The sequence below is a fragment of the Gracilinanus agilis genome, chromosome 1, assembly GCF_016433145.1.
Source record: "Gracilinanus agilis isolate LMUSP501 chromosome 1, AgileGrace, whole genome shotgun sequence".
Lineage (NCBI taxonomy): Eukaryota > Metazoa > Chordata > Mammalia > Didelphimorphia > Didelphidae > Gracilinanus > Gracilinanus agilis.
Genome location: NC_058130.1, coordinates 164,219,076 through 164,232,205, shown reverse-complemented (window position 1 = coordinate 164,232,205; position 13,130 = coordinate 164,219,076). Strand labels below are relative to the sequence as shown.

General features: G+C 35.7%; 1 protein-coding gene across 1 annotated transcript in view; it reads left to right on the top strand.

Moving 5' to 3' along the window:
• The window catches only part of AGTPBP1 (ATP/GTP binding carboxypeptidase 1), a 180,466-nt gene that overhangs the window by 22,352 nt on the left and 144,984 nt on the right, over window positions 1-13,130 (top strand). The window lies entirely within an intron of this gene.

Genomic DNA, 13,130 nt, shown 5'->3' with positions numbered 1-13,130 from the left:
TTTAAAACCCTCTTCAATCAGGAATCCAATATTATTATTCAGCTGAATTTGTACAGGACCACTTTAGGACCTAATGTGCAATGTGAGAAGTTAGTAGTGGCATTTTAAGATGTCAGGAAAGGTAGTTGGATTTGACCAAATACATACAGAAGACATTTATCTCAGGGAAGTTATTTTATTTTATTTTTAGTGAATTTTAAGTGATATATATTTTTTTAATCTCCTACATCTTATCTATCAATGGATTTTGAATGACATATCCATAATTTTACAGGCTTTGAAAAGATAACTGAAAGTTTTGTGGTAATTTGTACCTTGTAGTTTCACCAAAAGTTTTTGATCACTTTGAAAAATGATTTACATTCAGCTTCTTTATTCCATTGAAGTTCATGTTTCATATTCAGCTCATTCAAAATGTTTGTGTTTTGAGCATCCATAAACATCCCTTCTTTATTTTGATATTTATTTTCTTCAGATAAAGAAAATGCATCATTTTGAACCATTGTCTTAAGGCAAGTTCTTTGTGCTGTTGTAATAAGAAAAAACCTGGAGGCCTAACAAATGGCTATCTTACCAAAATTTTTCCCCTAGGTTCAGTTTTTTCTTTTTTTGAGGTTGGTATTTTTTAATGTTCAGGCCCCCAGCATCTCTGCTGGGGAAAATTCACATTCACATGTAAGCAGGATTAATTCCTATTGCCTGTAAAATAATGTCTAAACTACTATATTTAGCTTTTAAAATTTTTTTTAAAGTTTGGTTTTTAAATCCCTGCTTTATCAATCTGGCCCCAGCCTATATTCTCCCTATCTCCTGTATTGATTGGAAGTACAAGTTTCCCCTTGACCATGACAGGTGGAAAGTCCTTTTTACTAGGGTGTACAGAAGTCAGACTTATAAATCCTTTCTTGCCATAGTCATTAGTTCATGTATCATGTATGGACAGTTTGGGGGGGGGGAATTCCTTGTCACTGAGACATACTTAAGGTACTCAGACCCTTTGTCTTTTTGGTGAACACAGCAAATTCTCCATTGAAGTGTGGCTGGTGAGGATCCTAGTCCCAACTCTTCTCAGTGACTTACAGTCTTAGCCAGAAAAGGCTTTAGTATCACTGAAGCATGAGGTTCCATGACCCAGCCTTGATTTCTCCAGAGAAGATAAGTTTCCATAGCAAATTCAAAAGTCTTGAGTTAGAGTTAGAAGAAATACACAGGTTACAAAATAGTTTTAGAGCCATTGAAGGCTCAAACATTTCTATCACACCCCCTAATTTACAATCCAGTCCAACTGACCTTTTCCTTTCACATCTACCATCTCTGATCTTTTGTACTGGTCTTTCCACATATACTTGGAATGTATTCCCTCCTTACCTCCACTTCATAAAGCTCACATCTTCCTTTAAGTCATAGTTCAAGCACCATCTTTTTAATGAAACCTTTTCTAATACCCCCATTCCCCCAAATGTTAGTGCCTTTCTACACTACTTTATGTATATTTGTATTTCTCACTATATTTGTGTTATGTGTGCATATGAATAGGTACAGATATATCTGTGTATAAGTATATATGGGTCTGTATCTGTATATTGCTATCTTTATCTCTCTCTGTTTCCCTCATTAGAATGTAAGCTTCTCCAAGTAGAGATACTGTTTCATTTTTTGTGGTTATATCCTCATTATCTAGTCAGTTGATAATTTAGTTAATAACAATTTAAGTATCTACTATGTTCCAGACAATGTGCTAAGTACTGGGGTTATAAATTAGGGCAAAAGATAATCTCTGGTCTCAAGGAGCTCAATTGAATGGTAGAGTAAAAATGCAAACAAATATGTTCAAACAAGCTATCTACCTAGGATAAATTGGAAATAATAAATAGAGAGAAAGCACTAGAATTAAAGGAGTTTGAGAAAGGCTTCTTATAGAAGGTAGAATTTTAGCTGGGGCTTGAAACAAGAAAAACCAGGAGATTGAGATGAGGAGGAAGAGAATTCTGTGATTAGGGAATATCTAGTGCAGAGGCCAGAGTTTGGAGATGGAGTATCTTGTTCAAGGAACAGCAAGTTGGCCAATGCCACTGTGTGTATGTGTGGTGATATGTTGTAAAAGAAGACTGGACAGATGCTTTGAATTCCAAACAGTATTTTATATTTGATTCTGGAGGTGGTAGGGAGCTACTGCCTAGCATAATGGCTGGCAGATAGTGGACACTTAATACATACTAGTTGATTGATTGACTGAAGTAATCCCTGATATTTTTGCTAAGCAAAAAATGGCAATTTGTCGAATGACCATTTTGTTCTCCACAAATCACTGAAACTAAGAATGGCATATGATGAAGTTAATGTATCCAGTTGGTTAGTAGTCAAAAAGAAGGGACATCACAAATAAGAGACATAAGCTTTATCCTAATCTATTTTTCTTCAAAAATAGAATTCATGTGCTTTCATAACTAGAAGAACAAACTTTAGTTTCAAAATTAAATGTTAGTTCTCCATATATAACAGAATGATTGACTTATGCAACACCCTAAGATTAATTGTTGCATGCCAACAATTATAAAGTATAAAAACTAGAGAAAATAGGATTAGAAGCAGTATTTGCCACAATTGACAGAAGAGTCTACTAATACTGAGTTTCATTAAATGATTGAATACATTTAGCAATTCTCAGCTTATTTTGCTATATAGCACAAAACCTAGGGTTTTATACATAATTTAAGAACCACTTAGTGACAGTTCCTAATCATGCAATAATTTGGCAATGTTTATAAAAATTCATGTCCCTCAGAAAATCTGGTGGCAGAAATTCATCAAATTCATTTTATTATTCATGAAATGTTGAACTATTTTCATATTAATTTCATATTCAAACTTCATTAAAACACTGAGAAATTTCCCTGTGATAAATATGTTTGTGTAACTATTTAAAAATTTAAAAACTAGAAGACAACATTCTACATATCAAGATCAGAAAAGATTCTATGATGTGTGAAACCATGGAGTAACATCAAGTAAGATATAAGAGAAATATATTCTTATTAAAGATACTTGCCTGTGTCATATAACATGTATTGTGTATAGAATATATGTCTAAAAGCTTGAGCCCTTCCCTGGGACAGCTACTCAAGGTGCCAGGTATATATCAGCAATAGCTGATGAGCTACCATCACTGTGTTTACTTTGTTTCTAGTCAGCCAGAGAACATAATTCTGTAAAAACAAAGACATTTATTACAATGACATAGTATTAACAGTAGCAACAGAACATCTATACCCTAAACTCAAGGTACATTCTCCCACAAGCACATTCAGCAATTAGTGAGAAGAGAGACACCCATATGGGAAATACATGTGGCCAAGGCATATTCAAGTTGGGGAAATTCATACCTTAAGTGCTACATGGCTACAAGGTCACTGACTGCTCTCATCATCTCCATTGTCTCACAGATTCCACTGTATATCATTTCACTGCTTATTGCAAGATGTTACTCTAAGGAATGTTACATTATTTCTTCCTTGTAGCCACCACCACTTTAAACTTAAGGGTTAGTTAACATCTTTTCCAAAGATACTGCTAAACACTTTTAAAAGGAACCAGAGCCCACATAATAGTCCAACAGAGATTTTGGCTCCAGGTCTATTGGTGGTATACTGTCAGTACCTCTTACTGACCCAAAATGATTCTACAACTGTACTCTGCTCCAGTGGATATTACCATATGCTTTCCTTGTAAAATCCTATTTCTGATGCAGTACAGAAAAAAATTCATTCTTGTTCCTTGTGCCCCTACTTGCTACTGTACTTCCCAAAGGACACAAGTAAAAAGATGAAGAGAGAACTCTGAAGAGCTTCCTCAAAATCTGAATTTTAACTCTATAGTTGATTCTCTTCTTCATTATCTCTGAATGAACGAGTGTTTTAAAAACACTATTTGTTAAGTTCTGGGTATACAAATAAGAATGATCAAGATAGTCTCCATCCTCAAAGAACTTATATTCTAAGGGAAGACAACATAAAGAATGGAGGCCAAGGAGGATTGTTTTGAACAGGGAAATCAGAGAGAATGATGATCAGAATAATAGGGCAATAGATTAACATATAAGGATGTGATTATATTGATTTGGTTACTGTTTTCATAACTACATTTGGAAAGCTAAGATGGGGAGGATAATACTTACTGACATAGAAAGGAATTGGAATGGAATAGGTATGGTGGGCCTGTTCAACAGTCAGGGCCCAAAGTCACAGGCATAAAAACTTCAGTTATATATTGAGGTGAAGGTTGGCAGCATGGCATGGAGAAGTAGTGTAGGATAGGGTTAGAATAGAGCCATTTTTAAAAAACCTAGACCATTTGGGGCATATTTGATCCTCTTAGCCAATTATCAGTTGCTTTGAGTCAGTGGTCAGTGCCCTAGAAGAAGGTGGAAAATGGATCAAAGCCTGAAAGGGACACATCCTTACTTCTTACTGTCTCTTATATCTTCTCTCTACATTCTATAATTTTATCCTCCTTACAGTTGGGTTAGGGTTTTCCTGATCCATTAATGCTCCCACCACTACATTTGCAAAATTTTCATTTTCTCCAATAGGAAAAGAATTCCTTATTGATGGTGAGGTTCTGCAAATGCTGCTGTTTATGGAAAACATTGTGCTCATTGCTTAAATTTCCAGGATACTATAAGAATTTAAAAATGAGATTTGAGATCACTCAAGGTTGGCCTATTTATCCACACACAAAAAACAAAAGTGGATGAAGAATTGTTGGTCAGATTATGAAATGTAGTTGATCAGTAACACATTGAGTACATGTCTATAGTGTGGACTAGTGTTATTATGCCTTTATAATGAATGTGCCTCAGAATTGACCAAAGATGAAGAAATTGTCTAGGATCACATTTGGAAAATTGGTGGCTCACTTTAAATGATCCCATACTTTTGGTTGCCACAAAATCCACCTTTTTATATACAAACAATCTCTTGGTTATAACATATGATTGAATCATGGAACATCATGATATGAGGAGAATCATAAGAAAGAACACTATAATGGCACAATACATATCCAGACTAGTTAATCCTCAGATAAAAATAATGGGAAATACATGTTAGAGGAGTTTAGTGAAGGAAGATGCCACTTTTCATACAAATATTCAGGCAAGGTTTCTTGGAGGAAAAAGGAGAAAGCAATCTTCACACTAAGTTGTAAAGAGTATTCTTCCAACATTTTTTATTATTTCTAGACTTATGATTTTGTCAGCGTAGGGAACTCTGAGTGTGAAAATTGTCTTGATTGATGGAGATCCACAACTTGTTTGTAATTTCTAATCTTAGAAAGTTTTCTGGGGGCATTGAGAGGTTGTCATTTGTTTATAGTAATAAAACTAGTATATGTTAGAGGCAAAAAATCTGTTTGAATCCAAGGAGGTCTCTTTATCCACAAAGCCATGCTATTATTCTCTTTGATAGATGAAAATTTCCATCTCCTGGCCTGATTTTAATGAATTTAAATACCATAAAAGATATATTCCAGTCTTTTGGGGAATTTACAAACTAGGATATAGAACCTGTTTTTTGTATTTTCTATTTTATTATGTACCTTGCAGTTTTAAGATATTTACTGTAATTGCTAATGTACTGAAAATGAATGTATAATGTTTTTAAATGTCATTTTTCCTCTTAGATTATTAAAATGAAGAATTATTGAAATGAAGAAGTAACTGTCAAGATGAACAAATTAAAAGTGCTATCAGAAAAAAGGTATTGTAATTATTAAATATGGTCATATATAAGCCATACATACACATAGTATAAGGAAAATGATTTTGAAACTATTTTTTCCTTTGATGTTAAGCATATTTAATAGAAACATGCTACTTCACTGTCTTATATGAAAAATGTACTATTCAACATTGTTCTGTGAGAACATAATAACAATTTGAAAAATTCCACAAGAATACTAATGGTCATAATATTTTGTGTGCATTACTTTCCTGTATTCCAAATTTTTTCCTTAGATTGCTTTGTGACAAAGATAATACACAGGAGAAACATTTCTTTTATTAAATGGGTAATTTCAATTTTTAATATTTTGGCATATATAAAACAGAATGCATATGTATACATACATGCACATATAGCTATATATTAGCATGGTTTTACTTTGTGAATAAAAAATCTATTTAAAAATTACTTTGTTCCCCATAATGAAGTTTATTTTACTCATAAATATCTTTATGTACTTGTAAAATTTCCAAATGAAAGAAGAATTTGGCTTCACATATGTTTGCTGGTAATAGGCATAGGAAAGATGGTTTTAAGTTCAGTTCAATCATAGCATTTTTTTGAGGTATCACAATAACTAGTACAATCAAATCTGCCCATTAAAATCATTTGTAGTTGGAGACTTAAGTAAAACTATGTTTCCTGAATTAGGTTTTAGCATACATTACTTATGTGAATCATTAATATTTCTTTACTTATAATCAGAATTTTAAGGGAACTTTATCAAGAATATCTCACTTTCATTAATTTGTTACACGCATTAAATAGCTGTGTGAAGCTGGTGTAATAAACCAATATCAGATACTTTTATGGTATGAAATGTTTCTCTTTACTGTCTAGGTATAACTCCAGTTGTTCTTCTGGGCTTGTGTTTCTTTTGAGGAGTTTGAGGAAAAACTATATTATTTCATACAGTTATTGTGAAGCCTCTTTTGTACACTTAACTGAAGGAGAGCTTTGCTGCTTTACAAGACTGCCACCAAAGTGTCTGTTTGGGCAGAGGAAAATTAACTTTTTACTTTATATTCTTCAGCAGCTCTAACAAGGAATAATTTCTGATTTCTTTTCTGAGTTGCCTTTTTATGTGTGATATACTGAAAAGAACATTAGAATTGGAGTTGTGAGACTTGAATTCAAATCCTGCTTCATCCAGCATTTGGCTAGTTGCATATGCAGTGGACAGAAATTGCTTAATCTGTCTAAGCCTATTTGTTCTTTGTAAAAAGATTTATACTACTTATCTCAAAGGGTTAGTGTGAAGAAAACACTTAAAATTTTAGAAGCTACATAAATGTGAAATAATGCTTTGAAATACAGTTTTATAGAAAAGAGATGTAAAAGACATGATTAAATATGTGTATGTTGGAGAAGGAGGTGAGTTGGTCAAGTACAATAAGAGATCACAGATGGACAAACTAAATGTTGTCTGATATCCATAAAATATTAATAAAGGCACCCACATATTTATGAGAATACCTGCAATATTAATCAATTATCAGTGGAAGATTTATGAAAGCGTAGACAAGAATCACATAGGGTGAGAGGGATGGAGGGAGTGTTCACATTAATGAGATCATTGACCTATGATAATTATTTGTTAAGCGGTACTTACTGAGTACTTCTTGTATGCCTAACATTTAATTGTAGGTACAAAAGCATAAATAAAGTACCTAGAATAAATAGTGCTTGCACATGAGAGCTTAATATTTGGTAAGACATAGCCTTTGTCCATGATGAACTTATGCTCTTAATTTGAGAGACAAGGTATATACATAGTGAAGTAGATAGTAATAAGGTTATATTGTACTGTTCAGACAGCTAGAGAATAATTTACATGTTTTTATATGTATGCCCATGTCTAATCTAATTCTAACCTCATACTTGAGATCTAGTCCTCTGTGACTAATTAACTCCTAAACTTTTTTGTTTCTTTGGCCTGTCATCACTTTAGAAGTTCTAAAACTAAATTCACACTTTCCCCATCCTACAATGTAGATGACTCTTTACATGATATCAATGCCTCTATTTTTCAAGTCAGTCAAGTCTGAAACCTTGTCATCATTTTGTCTTTCATCTTATCCATCTCCACAATAGACTACTTCTTTTTGTATTTCCAGCTCACTTAGCACAGCGCCTGGCACATAGGCACTTAATAAATGTTCATTAATTAATTGAACTTTTGAGAACAAGGACTGTTTTGGCTTTTGTCTTTGTATCCTCAGGGCCCTGCGCAATTCCTTTTAGATAAAGTTGTTTCAGTTGTTTTTCTGTTGTGTCCAACTCTTCATGACCCAATTTGAGGTTTTCTTGGCAAAAAAACTGTGATTTGCCATTTTTTTTCCGCATATGAGGAACTGAGACAAACAGGGTTAGATGACTTGTCCAGGTTCACACAGCTAGTAAATGTCTGAGACCAGATTTGAACTCATGAAAATGAGTCTTTCTGACTTCAGGTTTGGCATTCTATCCACTATGCCACCATAGCTGCCTTTTAGATAATAGATGTGGAATAAATGTTTGATTTGGATTAAATTATTGATTCTTCCTCTAGAATATCTCTGCTTCTTCTCCATCTCCACTTCTCTATTCCTGTCTCTCATACTATAGTAGCCTCCTAGTAATAGTATCTGCTTAAGTTTTTTCGGCTTGTTTTCTCCCTAGCTGTCTGGCTTTTAAGACTCTTTCATAATCTAGTCATAACTTATTTGTCCAGTTTTATTTCTCACTATTTTCCTACGTGAACCAGATCACTGGATCTATTTCTAGTCCAGATCCTATAATTATCATCTTTCTCTGTGGAGAAGGGGTAAGCCGTCGGTATCTGCCTCTTTCAGGACAGCAAAGCCAGCCCACCTAAAGGTTCATGATCCACTGAGAGAGAAGCAGGAGGCAACATGTTCTAGGCAGGTCAGACTTCTATTGCCACGTCATCCATCACCTTTCTCAGACCCTGATGGAGACAGGTCAAATCCTAAGCCTAAAAGCTCTTAGAATAACATTTGCCCCAGACTCCTGACCCTATGTTCAACCCTGCCACATAGCCATCATCCAAGGAAGCAACTTCTGTGGAATTTAGATCTGTTCAGGTGCTCCAGCCCCCTCCTCAGCAGCCACTACTGAAGACCTAAGAAAGAAGGTTCTCATGCTAAAGTCTTTGCCACTGTCAGATGGTTTGGTATCAGGAATTAATATGGTTGATTTTATCAGTGGAAACTAGATGAATGAAGATGCATTGCTATTTGATCAGCTATTTTATCCTATCGATCAGTGATGGGTAAACTATGGCAGGCGGGCCAGATGTGGTCCCCTGAAATGTTCTATCCAGCCGCGTGACATTATTCCTAATCTGACGAATACAATGAGTAGGACACAATACAATGAAACTTTGAAAGAGTTGCCTTAGAAACAGACTGACAGATGAGCATTTTCTTTCCTTTGGCCCTCTCTTTAAAAAGTTTGCCCATCATTGCTATAGATCATGGGACTTTTTAAACTGACTGAAATCTTCTCTGTGTATATTCCCTTCCATTATATTGTGAGCTCTTTGAAAGCAGATATTTTTCTCTACTTTTATGTTTGTGTCTTCAGCACTTAACACAGTGTCCAAATGTATCTGATAAATGCTTAATAAATGTTCATCAATTAATACATTTATCAATCCTTTTTGTGCTCTCTTTAGGTCTATGTATTTAGTAATTGCCTTCCTCTAGTGTTGCCCTTATTTTTCATCTAATTGGGCATAGATAACAAATGTATCACTATCTTACCTCCACACAGGTTCAGCATGGTTATTTGTGGGATGGTAGCTATTCAAATCATGGCTATTACCCTGAAGTGTTTTTATTTATTGATAAACATAGCAGAAACACATAAATCCAATTAAAAATATATCTTCTCCCCTTTCACCTTTTTCTTAACTCTCTACAATCTGGCATGTCAATCATTCAACTGAAACTGTTTTCTAAAAATTACTAATAATCTCTTAATTGTTAAATCTTATGATCTTTTCTCAGTTCTTATCCTTCTTGACCTCTCTGCTTCCTTTGACACTATTACATACTATCTCTTCTGGTGACTTGTCTTTCTGTAGGTTTACATGTCACTACTCTCTTGGCTCTCCTATCTATCACACTGCTCCTCATTATATTTGCTAACCATGAATATGCCACAGGGCTTTGTTCTGGGCCCTTTTTTTTTCTCCTGTATTACTTCACTTGGTGATCTCATCAGCTCCTGTAGATGCAATTATCATCTTTAAGGTGATGATTCTCCAATATATTTATCTAGCCCTCACCTCTCTGTTGACCTTCAGTCTCATATCTGCAAGTACCTTTCAGACATTCCTACTTGGATGTCTAGTCGTCATTTTCAACTCAGTATGTTCAAAGCTGGACTTTTTTTATGCCCTAAAATCTCTCCCCTTCCAAACTTTCCTATAACTGTTGAGGGCACCTTCATCCTCCCAGTTAGCCAGATTTACAACTTAAATGTCATTCCTGACTCCTCAATCTCCCTCACCCCACCACCCATGTAATAATTTGCCAAGAACTATCAATTTCACCTTTATGACATCTCTTAGATAATGCCCTTTTCTCTCCTCTGATACTACCATCATTCTGGTACAGGCTCTCATCACCCCATGCCTGAACTGTTGCAATTAGCCTATAGGTTTTTCTGCTAATCACTTAACTGTCAAAGGGATCGTCTCAAAGCACAAATCTTACAATGTCATCAGGATCAATATAAAATCTTGTTTGGCAGTCAAAGCCCTTCTTAATCTGTTTCTCCTTGCTTTTCATATCTTCTTATACCTTATACAACACCTCTTCCCTCACCTCAAACAGATATTCTTTGATCCAGTTAATTAGCCTCCTTGCTGTTTCTTGAACAACACAGTTCACAAGCTGTCCTCCATGCCTAGAATCCTTTCCCTCCTCTGCCTTTTGTCAGAACGTCTCTGCTTCTTGGCTTCCTTCAAGTCCCAGCTAAAAATCCTACTTTTTACAGGATGCCTATCCCAATATCCCTTAATTCTAGAACTTTCTGAGATTATCTCCAATTTGTCTTTTAGAAAGTTTTTACGTAGTTATTTGCATGTTGCTTTCCCCTTTAGATTGTGAGCTCTTCAAGTACATGGATTATTTTTTGCCTCTCTTTGTATTCCCAGTGCTTAACAGTACTCAACACATGATAGGCACTTAATAAATGTTTATCAACTAACTTCTAGGGTTCTGAAAGTAGTAGTAACCACCTCTCTGGGGACCCAGTGCCTGTCAAAGTTGGGAAAGTGAGAGGGGAGTGATGGGTAGGATTATAGATATAATATTTATGTATTTATATGTAAATATCTTTCTTAATATATGAATAAAAGATTAAAATTTTCCCTTTGCTTACTGAAAATTATAATACAAGAACAGACTAGAGCTTTAAAATACATAAAATACTTTTTATCTGATATGACCCTAAGCTATATATGATAGCTTCAAGGTTATTAAATTTGTAGATATGTTAGCAAATTTCTTTATTTTTTATAGAATTCAGAAGTAATTTTGGCCAAAGTAGAATTTCAGAAAAACCTTTTAATTTCTTTTTTTGGAGAAATGATCATAGTATATAGTATCCTTTTTTAGTTCTATGGCATTAAAAAAAACCCATAGACTTGTTTAGCAGGATATGAAAGGGGAGATGGATATTTAGTCTACCACTCTATAAGTTGTCATTAGATGTGGCATGTTGAACCTCAAACCAAAAATCTATCTTTTATGTTTTCAGGCATGAGTATGGTAGAACCTTTTGATTTTGATTAAATGAATATACTAACTGGTTACTATTTACATGTGTTTCTATTTTACTATTTTGTAAGATTTTTAGGTTTGAAGCAAAAATAAATTGGCCAGGCTAACTTTATTTCCCTTTTTTGAGAGGCTCACAAAACTAAGATCAGGGGAGTATTAGTTAGCAAAGCATTTGATAAAATCTCATATTTTTGTGGAAAAGGTGGAAAGATGTTGCTAGGCAGTATATAATTAGGCATGGTTAGGTAACATTTTATTTTACTTTATTTTAAACCCTTACCTTCTGTGTTAGAATCAATACCAAGTATTGGTTCCAAGGCAGAAGAGTGATAAGGGGCTAAGAAACTGAGGTTAAGTGACTTGTCCAGGGTCACACAGGTAGGATGTGTCTGAGGCGTATTTGAGCTCAGGACCTCCTCTTTCTAGGTCTGGCTTTTTATATATACTGATAATAATTTATTTTAAAAATCTAGAGGGCTTAATGAACTACAAAACTCAAATGAGTCAGTAGTTTTATGTGGCAGGTAAAGTATAGTTTCCAAGAATAAGGAAGTAACAGGCTTCCGGGTTAAGATGGCGGCAGAGTAAGAAGCAGCTCTTAACCTCTCCTGACGGAAACACACAAAACTCCTCAAGGGGACATAAAAACAAGTCCAGACGAACGGAGGAACCCCACAACAGGGCACAGCGTGGAAGGTACGTGGAATCGAGACAGTTCCAGGCTAAAAAGGGCTCTCACTCACTCAATCGCGAGCTGAGCAACCGCCCCACCCCCACCCCCTCCACACTCACCTATAGCTCCGAACCCAGCTAAAAAGAAATAGAGCAAGTTTGGGGCACCCATCGAGTCATCGGCAGCTCTGGGACCTGTTCCTGAGAGCAGCAAGACTTAGGACCCCATCAAGTCAAGAACGCACGCGAAATCTGAGCGCGCGGGAGCAGAGAGTGGACACTGGGCGCGCACCCGCTGAGCAGAGGCGTGGGTGCCGGCTGAGCAGAGGCGTGGGTGGAGGCAAACACAGACAGGAACTAAAGCCTAAGTGGGGAACCAGTGCAGATGGGTATACGACTGTGGAAGTAGCTCCCTGAGACTTGTAAAGGATCCTCCTGCAGAGGATCAAGCAAGGGAATCCACCAGGGGGCTTGACCTTGGAAAAAACTAGAACTCAGACCTCAGGAGCCAATAGATCTCAGACAGACACAGAGAGCGAGGAAAAACCTGAGAAGCTGCTGGGCTAATGATGGCTAATCAGTTACAGGAAATTCAGAAGAGAAAGAATAATAACAAAAAAAAGAAGTCTTTAACACTCGACAGCTTCTACACAGAGAAAATCCAGACAACCGAGCAAACAGAGGAGGAGAACAAACAACCATCCAGACCCTCCCCAAATAAGGAAAACTCCTCACAAGCTATGGAAGAGTTCAAATCTGAGATTCTGAGGAAAATGGAAGAGATCTGGCAAGAAAATAACAGCTTAAAAGGTAGAATCTTGCAACTGGAAAGCGAGGCTCAGAAACCAAATGAACTGATAAGCAAATTGAACACAAGAAATGA